The following is a 10,899-nucleotide window of genomic DNA, read 5'->3' as shown; positions in this document are numbered from 1 at the left end:
AGCAGTGACATTGCTGTAGGCGCCGTTCTATGAACTCATGGCTCTTTCCTATACCAGGTGGGGAGACTGAGGCACGGAGCATTTAACAGAATTGCCCGGGTCGCACTGTCAGTAAGTGTTAGAGGCAGGATTTGGACGCAGGCGGTCTAACTCCGGAGTCCACACTGTCTGGCCTACCGTGACGGTGTCTGAGTGGTCTGCTGGGTGGGGGAAGAGGCCCATGCCGTATATGGGAATGGGAGAGATGGTCTTGTCTGGGATCCAGGAGTGGGCCGATGGGGAAGGTATATTCCCGAGAGCCCTAGGAGACAGTCAGCTATCCAGGGAGGGAACTGGCGGTATGGTTGGGGGAGGTGTCTGTCAGCTTGGGGGGCAGGGTGGGGTCCACAGGGCCACTGCTGGGCCAGGCCTAGGGAAGGTGAGCAGACCCCACCCCCGGGAGCCCTGGGTCAGGAGCAGGGCAGCTGAGCCTGTGGCCAGGAATCTCTGGCTGCATCGCCAAGTCTTGCTGGGGCAGGCAGGGCCGACTGAGGAGCCCCAGCTGTAGGCTGTGCCCGGAGTGTGCGTAGAGCGACCCCTCACTTGCCTCCGCCCCTTGCTTAGCAGCTCACAAACTCAGCTGAGCCTTGATCCCCGGCAGTCTGAGGTCTGAGGGCCTTGCGGTCTGGTCCCTGCCCTGCGCCCCAGGGAGCCCTGCTGGGAGCTTGGTTCCCGGGCCTTCCTCAGAGGAGAGACAGGCCCACCTATGCCCACCCGAGATGAGCACGGAGGGGGCGAGCAGAAGGTCTCAGCCAGGGCCGACAGGAGCCAAGGCAGGCACATAAGGGCCTGGCATTGATGCTGTGACACAGCCCGGGCTCCTGGGGCCCCTCCTCACCGTCCTCTGTGAACACCCCCTGCGCCCTGAGATTTGCTCAGACTCAGGCAATCTCAGACACCAACCCTGCGGGAGCTCTTAGCGCTGACCAGAGAGTGACCCGGGGACAGCACCCGACTCCAAGCTCCTCTGCACCGTCACCCCAGCTTCGTCCTCTTGCCACCTGGCGATGTGTGGCTCCATCTTGGCTCCTGTCCCAGGAGAGGGGTGGGCTGGGAGGCACCTGCAGGCCACTGGCATCTGTGCCCCTCTGTGAGTGCCCCCGAGCCAGGGGTCCGGAAAAGACAGGCACAGGCTGGGCTTCCAAAGAGGCAGGGCCGACAGCGCCCCCCGCCCCCCCGCCCCCCCGCCCCATGTTCTCAAGACCCCGCAGCGGCTCCCCCCGGCGCACTTCTGGCCTCCCTGCCCTGAGTCTGAGAACAGACCTGCAGCCCAGGTCTCAGCTTACCTGTCACCTTCCCAGAAGGGCCAGCCCCATCCTCCTGGGCCAAACTACCTACCACTTTCTCATGCCCTCATTTCCTTCAAAGCAGTTATTAAACTCTGAATTCTCAAAGTATGTGCTTCTTTTCTATCTTCTTTCGTAAGCATGTCAGCTCCGTGAGGGCAGGGACCTGGCGTGTCTTAGACACGCCTTCATTTCCTGAACCACGAGGGGAGCCTGGCAGACAGCAAGTGCTCACCGAACGTTGGCTGAATGAAGGTGTGAATGGGAGAGAGAGGCTGTGATGGAATGTGAACACATCTGGACTTGGAGTTGGGTGGGCCTGGACCCGCATGTGCTGTGTTACCCTGGGTGGATTGCTTTCCCTCTCTGAGCTTCACTCACTCACTCGTCAGATCCGGCGCAGCCAAACCTAGCCTTCCTGGGATAAGGCAGGGAGAGCATGAGACGCGGGATGAATGGGATGGTCGGGCGCTTTGCACACCGTAAAGCGCCCAGGGAAGGGAGGGCTGTCCGGAGGTTTTGCGGCAAAGCGTCCACTCAGCTCATTTTCCTGGTGCCCAGGCGGCTTCCTGGGCAGTGAAGCTAATGGGATGGCATCACAGCGTCGCCGGAGGGAAGTGTGGAAGCTCAGAGCTTCCGGCCAGGAGAATAGGATTTGCATTTCAGCTAACTTGACGGGCAGACGGAAGAGGAGCTTTGGGAGGAATGTTTTCAAGGCTGGCCAGGCGTGAGGCGGGGGCCCCGGACCCATCACGGGTGACGCTGTGCAGGCCAGGGTCCCTCCTGGGCCGGATGGGGAGGTGAGGGGGAGGCCCACTGCGTGACACCCGAGGACAGTGAGTAGTACATCTGCCTATAACTTGGGCGCATGTACAGGTACTCCCGGGAGAGAGAGGGAGAGAGACCCAGACAGGGAGGAACAGTCCAAGGCAGAGGTAGAAGGAAACAGAAAAAGAGGCAGGAAGAGAGAAAACAACCAAAGGGAGGGGCCTGCCCAGTGGCCCCCGCGAGCACATACCCCAGATGGATGGTGAGATGTCACTGTCTAGTGGGCGCCCCCCCCCCCGCCGTGATTTCAGGGCCCCCAGTGCTTTCCCTAATGCCAGCTTCTTGCCTCAAAGAGCGTGCTTCCAGTGTTGAAGGATTCTTCTCTTTCGTGCCACAGGGGCCCCAAAGTTAAGCCAGTTCCTTCCTCTGGTGCCCAACCCAAGAGAGACAATCTGTGGGCAGATTGGAGGAAAGCTGGCCTTGAACTTCCATGGGAGAGTGTATGCCCTCTAGAATGCTCCCCCCTCCCCACACACACCCAGATTCCTAAGCCTGTCCCTGGGTGTGCAGCTGATGGGCCACACCGCAGCCTGCAGCCGCCTTGGGCACCTCGCAGCCTGCTCTCACCTGACCCTGCACTCCTCACACTTTGTCCCCTGCCTCTTCCTCCACGACCGCCACATCCACATCCACAGGCCGCCATTCCACCGCCGTTTTTCTTCCTCAATCACTCACTTTTTTTGTGTCAAACTTAAATGTGTTCAGAAAGGAAGCTTCAGATCACGGCCGGAAATGAAAAGCCGGTAGCACTTGCAATAAACAGAAGGGGACTGTAAAAACACAAAAATAAAAACATCACCACTGTCAAAAGGTTTGCGTAGCATCTAAACCAGTGGTCTCCCCCTGGGGCGACTCTGCCCTCTCCCCATCCCCCACCCCGCCACCAGGGACACTTGGTAAGTTCTGGGCATGTTTTTGGTTGTCGGCACTTGGGGGAGGGGGCAGGTGAATGTTCCTGGCATCTGATGGAAGGGCAGAGGCCGGGGGTGCGGCTGGCCATCCCACCCCCACGGCAAAGCGTTATCTGGCCCCGGATGTCAATGGTGCTGAGGTTTAGAACTTCTGGTCTAAAATAAGCTCGAGCGCCCGAGGGAGGTGTGCCCCACACTTGGGCAGCTCTGACCTCGTTAGCTCCTCATCCTTCAGACTCAGCTGCAGCACCCCCCACCCCAGGGATGTCTCCCCAGACCCCCAGAGCAGAGGACTCCAGGTGTCAGCTCCTGTGGACCCTGCACCTCCCATCTCCTGACGCTCTGACCCTTGGCCTTTGTTTTCCTGCCCACGTCCATGTCCCCGATGAGAGCTGCAAGCGGGCAGGGCCACACCTGTCTCACCGTCCCCTAGCCCTCAGCACGGTGCCTGGCTCCTAGCCCCTGTGCTCCTGTGTGGAATGAATGACAGCTGGGTGGGGGTCCCAGATCCCCTACTGTCTGGCTGGCTGTCAGGTACTTTGTTTCTCACCTGTGAACGGGACACACTCATAGGAATGCTGTCCCCAGTAGCACCCAGCATGTGTAAAAGTCCCTGGCGGAAGGAAAGCCCTGGGTAAAGGTTAGGGGCCATCAGCAAGTGGCAGGGGTCCCTGGAGAGATCACGGGCTCACTGCCTCATTCATGTCTTCTGCGGTTATCAGGTTGTCCCGGGGTAATTTATAACTGGACCCCCTTTCGTCTCCAGTGTCCCGGCCCGGACAGTCAATGATCGGCCCCCCTCACTCTCAGGCCCTGTGTCTAGTGGGGCATGTGGAGAGCTGAGCAGTCACTGAGGCTTGAGAGAGCGGGCCTGTTCCCACCACTCAGGGACCCTACCCTTACGGGGTGCTCGGAGCATCTCCGTTTAGCAGCAGGGCCTAGAGGCTGGGGGTGGGGCTGGCTGGGAGCTGCTGAGAAGGCACCCCTCGGCAGACAAGGCTTTGATTATCATGCTGGAATCGGGGCTGTTCCCCACAGATGCAGCCCAAGTCCCGGGCTTGGGTAGAATGTCAGGACCACTTTCCTGGGGCATGTGAATTTCCAGGGTAGAGATACAGAAGACAGGGGGAGAGAGAGGGCCAGGACTGTGACTTGGGGGTGTGGGCACGTCGAGGGGGCCTTCCAGCCCTCTGGTGGAGGGCTCTAACCTGCCCCCCTCATTCCTACCCAGGCACAGGCCAGGGCACCTGCTCCCCTTCCTCCCGCCATCCTCCTGCAGGTGAGGGCCCACCCTCTGTCGTGGGGGGCTTATGAACATCCGAGGCCATCAAAGTGGGGTTAGTGCGTGCGAAGGGTCATATGGGAGCCCCAGGAGGACATCACCCTGAACAATCTCGAGGGCGCACTGGCTGTGTCTATGAGCACGTGGCCCCACTGCCATAGGACGTCCACTGCTGTCTGCTGTCCACTCATACTGGGAGAGGACCCTTGGTGGGGGCTGATCTCAAGCCCATGTGCCCCCGCGGGGAAGTCCTGGAGGGAGCCCGAGGCGGAGGCTGGGGGCCCTGCGGGGGCTGCTCTGCTCCTGTCTGCGAAGTTGAATTCACTCCTTCCTGGGACCCACCAACCTCTCCTCCTCTGTTTCCTCCCTCTCCCCACCCCCCACCCCCCCCCCCCCCCCAGGCTGGGAAGCTTACCTGGTCTCCAGGTGGAGGGGAGAGAAGCTGGCTCTGCTTCATCAAACGCTCTTCCGAACCTTTTCAGTGAACACCTACAGTGTGGGCTTTGGGACTCTGACTCTGGTTTTCCCAGTCTTCTCTGATACCTGTGCCCCGAGGTCATTGAGATCTTCTCTCCAGTTACCCAAATGAAGAAATGCCGGGGGTGGGGGGAGGGGGGGGACAAATCTGTGATTTTTAATATCAAAAGCCATCCCAGCACCAGATTGCCCTGGGCTACCCCAAGACTCACCAGGAACTAGGGTCATGGCCTCAAGTACCCTTCTAGACCCCCACCCCCACCTGCGGGGGTGGGGACGGGGGTGTTGGGGAGGGTCTGAGCCCGCTCATTGCCTCGGGGCTTGATGGAGGTGACTGGGGTAGACGAGGCCAGTGGTGGTTCAGTAAACCTAGTTTTTAAAATGGGAAGGCCCCCTATTAAATGCCACTTCTGATTTGGGCCACTTCACTTTAAAAGGCAAATAGAAGAGTGAGCAGAATCCAAACAAGCAGTGATGCTAATGACTCAAGTGGTCTGAAAGGAGACCTTTGCAGGAAGGGCAGAGCAATGGCAATGATCTAGTACCGGGCAGACAAGGTTGAGGGGCGACTCGGTAATTGCCAAGCTCCCAAAGGTTCCCCTTGAGAAGAAGCCAACCGGTTCGGCCCCTTGTCCTCGAGGGCAGAGCGAGAAATTAGCTTAAATTGGAGCTGGAAAGATTTAGGTTATGTGTAAGGAGGAACTTTTTAAACCCTGAAATATGCTACCAAGAGAGGCTTCGGGTTCTCGGGAGAGTGTCTAAAAATAGCCTGTTCTTTAAAAATAGTTCTGGGCAAGCTTTAAACATAGCCTCAGCTCGGCTTCTTGGCCACGGTTTTCCGTGCACGAGGACGCGCTGTATGTGGTCCCTCCCAGGTCAAAGGGCACAAGGGACAGTCAGAATCAGCCTTTGGTCTCTGTCCAAACAACTGGATATTTTAGAAATGTACAGATAAGAGATTTATTTTCCTGTCTGCCGCCCCACGGATGGTGGTCATGAAATACCAGCCTTTAGAATGTCAAAGTTTTCTTTCCAGAGCTGTTGTTAATTGGGTCAGCCCCACCAGTTACCCCCAGTCTCTCCCCATTCCTGAGGCAGGGCTCCTCAGTGCCTGCGGGTTGACTGGGAATTCAACCATCTCAGCAAAGTTCCACCCACCCTGGTGACCTGCCGGCCCGCCTCCTGACCTCAGCAGCCTTGGCCGGGCCACGTCCTTGGTCCTTGTCGCTTGGGGCGCCGCTGTGGCCTCTCCCGACTCCCTCCCACCCTCTCGTTCTCTACACACCAGCCAGAGGGATCTTACAGAAGCACGTCTGATTCTTGTCTGATTCTTGCCTTCTTGCTTACAGTTACGTGATCCCTGCCCACTTGCCCTCAGGACCAAGCCCAAACTCCCTACGACGGTTCTAGAACTTTTCAGTGTCTTGTTTATTCCTGTAGCAGCAGCTCCCCCACCCACGTGCCCTGCCTCAGGCCCTTACAGCCCACCAAGCCACTTTGCCCGGGGGCTCTGCCTGCGGTCCCGGTCCCGCTGCCCGGCCCGCCTTCTTGCTCCCTCCGAGCTATTAACTCTCAGCTTGGAAATCACCTCCTCTGGGAGACATTCTGTTCTGACCTTCCTCGGGGAGCCCAGCCGGGCTTCCCACCCCTGGCCTTCCCCCTTGGCTGCCCTGGCACATGCCCGTCCCCAGCTTGTCCGCTTCTCCCATCCCTCCAGAGCACTGGGAGGGATGCTGTTTCACTGGCTCCCAGTGTATCCCCCACAGCTGGAGGAGAGCCCGGCACACAGCAGGTACTCAATATGTGCTCAGTGACTAATCAACTGAAAGTCAGGCCACCCCAGCAGGGGTGTCCCCTTTGCCGCCATCCTGCCCTTTGTCATCGGGTTTCAGCTTCCTCCAGGTCCCCACCAGCCCCTCTGTGTCCCATCCCGACATGACATGCGTGGCATGTTGGCAAATCCAGATCAGCGCCCGGGGACACAAGAGTATTTATTTAGCCGCGAATGCTCTCTGAGCGTTCCGAGTAATAACGTAGCATCTTCAATAATAAACTCCATTATAAATGAGTCAATCGGCCGCTTCCCTGATACCGCAAATAAACGGAGCATGCCGTTAGCGCCCCGTGTGCAAATCCCGCAAAAGGGAGCCAGGTCAAATGCCAGACGCGTCCTGGAGTCCAGCTGGCCATCAGTGCTCCGTATGCTGATCCAGGCGGCATCTCCGGACCAGAGACGGTGTCCGCAGGAGGGGTCACCTGGGCCAGGGTCCACCACAGCCCCTGCTGCGGGGACGCGTCGTGGCTCGGTGCTCCCGCGTGTCCTGTGTCAGCGCCGGCGTCTGCTGCCCTGCGGCCTGGTCTCGGTTTAGGCTCCTGAGCACAGGTCCTGCACGCACACAGCCCTGCCCCGGGCCACGTGCGCTTCCACCCCCACTCCCGGAAAAGACTGTTTCACCCTCTGGCTCGCGCTCAGCTGGTGGCCTTGCCCGGCTGGGTGGAAAGGAAGGAGGAGAGTTGCCTCCAGCCCCTTTGTCCTGCGTAGCGGCTTGCTACCTTCCCTCTGCCCAGCTTCCGCAGTCGCCCTGGGGTTCCTCTGATTGCCAGTGTCCCCCTGTCTACCTGATCGCCCCTGGGGTGAGCGCGGGAGCACTCTCAATCTCCCCTCTTCAGCAGCCCTCCCTGAGCCCCACCATCACCCCTTTATCCCCCGCTTCTGCCTTCTCTGGGACTATTTCGCTGCTTTCTCTCCTCTTATCAGCCTGTTGTCGCCGATCACCTGTCCCCAGTGGCCTGCATGGTGGTAAATACAATGGTCACTTGTCTGTCTTCATCTTTGACCTCACCGGCTGCTCCCTCCTTCTTGACTTGGGTGCTTCACCCGGCCCTGGTGAAGCCACTCTGCTTTCCTCTGCTGTTGGCTCCCTCCTATCGCCTTCGGCCCCGGCATCGGCTCTGTCCGGGGCCTGCTTTTCCTACGACGTCTCTGCAGGTCATTTCTCTCTCTCTGCCAATGCCTCATGCATTTAATCCCCAGCTCGGACTGTTCCCCGAATCCCAAACTTGCACGCCCAGCTACTTGCTTGCTATCTCTGTTTGCATATAAGATAGGCATTTCCAGCTAATGTGGCCCACGTTGGAGCCTACCCAACCTAACATCTTCCTTCCTTTATCTTCTTTGCCTTAGTGGGCGGCACCACCGTCTGCCCAGTTGCCCAAACCGAGACTCCGGAGGTCATCCTAGGCTCCAGGTCCCCTCGGCCCCACGTCCAGTCCCTCAGCACGTCTCGGTGGCTGCAGCTGCATACCTGCCCCGGAGCTGCCAGCAACTCTGGGCCAAGCCTCAGGCCTCCCAGCCGGGGGACCCTCTTCCCCACCCCTCCTGCATCCTCTCTCCTTACCCAGTAACCGGAATGTGCTGTAAACATAAATTGGGCCCCTGCTTTGGCCTTCTGCTGGCTTCGGTCACGCTTAGAATAAAAGCCGGGCTCATCACTGTGGCCCGGCAGATCCTGGCCACCGCCCGCCCTCCTGGCCGGTCTCGAAACACCTTGTCCGTCCCCCTCTGCAGGAGCCTCTTCTCCCTCCCCCCACCCCACCAGGTCAGGATCCTGCCTTCAGCCTTTACCAGGCCTCTCCCTCTGACTGGAGTGCTCTTCCCCAGACCTCCCTGTGGCTGCCTCCAGCTCCCATTCAAGCCTTTGCTTAAACGTCACCTCCCCAGAGAGGGCTTCCCTGACCACCCAGTCTGAGCAGCCCCTGGGATCTCTCCCGTCACATTGTCCTATTTTATAATGCATCGTGGCACTTTTCACTACCTGATGTGTTCTCGTTAACCTACGTGCTCGTTGTCTGGGCCTCAAGGGCAAGGCATCGGTCTGTCTGTGTCACTGGTCCCCACGCGCTAGAACAATGCCTGGCATATGAAAAGCATTCAATAAATATTCATTGACTGATTGAATTAATGAATAATAAATAAATGAATGATGACTCGCATCTTAGCTCCTGTAGACAACTCGCTCTCCAAAGTTGCCAAAATCTGGCCCTGCCCTCGTTCATTCCCACATCCCAGACCCAGGACTTCCCACCAGGCAGCCTAGTGCCCCTCCCCCACGCACCTTGACATCCGTGGTCATCTATTCATTCAACACATATTACCGAGTGCTGGGGGCCACAAACCGGGTTCCTGGACGAGTGTAGAGTCTAGAGGGCCCATATAGTGAGCCTCAAGCATTCATTCATTCATTCATTCATTCATTCAAGAAACACCACTGTAGGACCTCCTGCATGCAAGCACTGTTCTAGATGCTTTACGAATATAAGCCACTGGATACTCATATGAGTCCATGAGGTAGGTGCTATTGTTATCCCTGTGTTATGTTGAGGAAACTGAGGCACAGAAACGGGAGGTCACCTACCCAAGGTCACATAGCTGGTGCTCATTTTGTTTCACTGTGGCTTTACCCTGGGCCTAACGTCCTGACCCTCCCGACATTGTCTCTTCCCTCTGGGCCCACGCCAGCCCCTCTGGACTTAAAAGCAGACTTTTCCCTTCCTCAGTGTGAGCAGCGGAGGCCAGGGCGGGGGTCACGGCAGCCCTGCCCGCTCTGGGGTCAGCTCTGACCCCGCAGTCAGCCTCGCCCCCAGTGCCCTCCTGTGTCCCCCAGGGGCTGGAAGGAGCCACGCCTGCCTCACCATGTGGGTCGGGGCCCCCACTTACGGTGTCAGGAGTTGGAAAATGAGATTTACGGCCCTTCGCTTCCTGGTGTGCGGCCGCCAGGAAGCAGCAGTCGCAGAGCAGGAAAGCCTCCTTCATGCCAATTTCAGGAGGTGTGGTAACTGCAGAAAGTCACTTTCTAATTCGCAGGAGTTGGAAACAATTCCTTCTGCGGAGAGTTTGTGTGACAGACGCTACCACGGACCTCCCTGTGCAGAACAGACACGCTTCCAGAAACACAGGCGAGGATCAGATGTTTAAAGGAGACTCTTCAAAAGGCAGTCAGAGAAACTCACCAGCCTATCTTTGAATTCTTTGAATGAGGAAATAATTTTCATTTATTGACTTTTCTTAAAGCAAGGCCTTTCATATTTGGGAGTAAATGGAATCCGATTGAGAAATCACTGCTTTTCCAAACTAACAGTTTAGAAAATTGTTCTGCCAACAGGCTGGGTCTGGCTTCTGGGTCTCGCTAGGTGTTTTCGTCATGTCCCCACTGCCCTAATAGAAGGAGTGGTTGTTCTCATGAACGCTTTCCTTCATTAGTAGATGCTCATTGGGATTACCTGTGTCTACTGATGTCCCCATTTTATAGATGAGAAAACAAGACACGCAGAGGCCACATAACTCGGAGAGCATCTGGACTGGCATAGTGCAGAAGAAACTCAAGAAGTTAGAACAGCTGAGGGTTTGGAGAGTGAGCCCTCCCCCCCACCCCCCCACCCCCACAAACCCAGAAAGGGACTGGTTGGGGCTAGGGAAGGGGTCAGGACCCCACTAAAGGCGCAAGGTTCCTGGGTAAGGCAGCAGTTCTAGGGGGAACGAGCACTGGGAAGTGAGCGGGGGGTAGGCTGTCCTCCCAGATAACAGACTCTACTGTGACTTATAAGGGGTAAAAGAGTGTGGCATTGACACAAGAACAGAGGCACACCAGTAGAACAGAGTGACATCAGGAAACACTCATGTACAGGTGGGGCTTGGAATGTCAAGTGTCATTTAAAATCAGCGGGGAAGGGGCGCCTGGGTGGCTCAGTTGGATTTCGGCTCAGGTCATTATCTTATGGTTCATGAGATTGTCCCCCACATCGGGTTCTGTGCTGACAATGTGGAGCCTGCTTGGGATTCTCTCTCTCTGTCTCTCTCTGCCCCTTCCCTGCTCGTGCTGTCTCTTTCTCTCAAGATAAATGAATAAAATAAAAATAAAATCAGGGGCACCTGGGTGGCTCACGACTTTGGCTCAGGTCGTGATCTCACAGTTCGTGGGTTCGAGCCCTGAGTTGAGCTCTGGGCTGACGGCTCAGAGCCTGGAACCTGCTTCCGATTCTGTGTCTCCCTCTCTACCCCTCCCCCACTCATGCTCTG

The 10,899-nt window shown here is 57.5% G+C and overlaps 1 protein-coding gene across 5 annotated transcripts in view; it reads left to right on the top strand.

Moving 5' to 3' along the window:
* Positions 1 to 10,899, top strand: part of GSG1L (GSG1 like) — a 208,295-nt gene that overhangs the window by 153,092 nt on the left and 44,304 nt on the right. The gene's annotated exons all lie outside the window — the stretch shown is intronic.

The sequence above is a fragment of the Panthera pardus genome, unplaced genomic scaffold (genome assembly GCF_024362965.1).
Source record: "Panthera pardus isolate Hobbes unplaced genomic scaffold, ASM2436296v1 HiC_scaffold_5, whole genome shotgun sequence".
Taxonomy (NCBI): domain Eukaryota; kingdom Metazoa; phylum Chordata; class Mammalia; order Carnivora; family Felidae; genus Panthera; species Panthera pardus.
The sequence above is the reverse complement of the archived record's forward strand: the minus strand, read 5'-3'. Positions and strand labels throughout refer to the sequence as shown.